The sequence below is a fragment of the Stylophora pistillata genome, chromosome 10 (genome assembly GCF_964205215.1).
Source record: "Stylophora pistillata chromosome 10, jaStyPist1.2, whole genome shotgun sequence".
Classification (NCBI taxonomy): Eukaryota; Metazoa; Cnidaria; class Anthozoa; order Scleractinia; family Pocilloporidae; genus Stylophora; species Stylophora pistillata.
This window is the reverse complement of record NC_142528.1, coordinates 28088610-28089000: the sequence shown is the minus strand read 5'-3', so window position 1 is coordinate 28089000 and position 391 is coordinate 28088610. Positions and strand designations below refer to the sequence as shown.

General features: G+C 40.2%; 1 long non-coding RNA gene across 1 annotated transcript in view; it reads right to left on the bottom strand.

The window, feature by feature from the left end:
• The window catches only part of LOC148722518 (uncharacterized), a 971-nt gene extending 580 nt beyond the window's left edge, over window positions 1-391 (bottom strand). Inside the window, exon 1 of the long non-coding RNA XR_015992264.1 lies at window positions 177-391. This is a non-coding gene — a long non-coding RNA (uncharacterized LOC148722518). The remainder of the gene's footprint in view (window positions 1-176) is intronic.

Genomic DNA, 391 nt, shown 5'->3' with positions numbered 1-391 from the left:
TAACTAAAAGAATGGCGACGAACAGAAAAGAATTCACGATCAAACAAAACCAAGTAACAGAACCTGCGGAAACTTGTGCCAAACACGAAGTTAGGCACATTTTGTCCCATTTTTAAAAGTTATTGTTTAAGTGCAGATAAAAAACTACTTTCTTATGAAACCTAAAATGTACTTACGGGTTTGATTTGACGATTGAAAATGAAGACATGGTGTCAGTCTTGTACTGAGACAGTCCTGAAACAGAGCAAAACAACACGCACGGCAAACATCCCACTTTCACGTCTGCGACCTCACGTCAAAAACGTCTGCACATGCGTACTGATTCCGAAGCTCATATTTAAACTTCCGGTTGACGTCCGTGAATCAAAAACGTCCGATGCTTAAGCTCTCT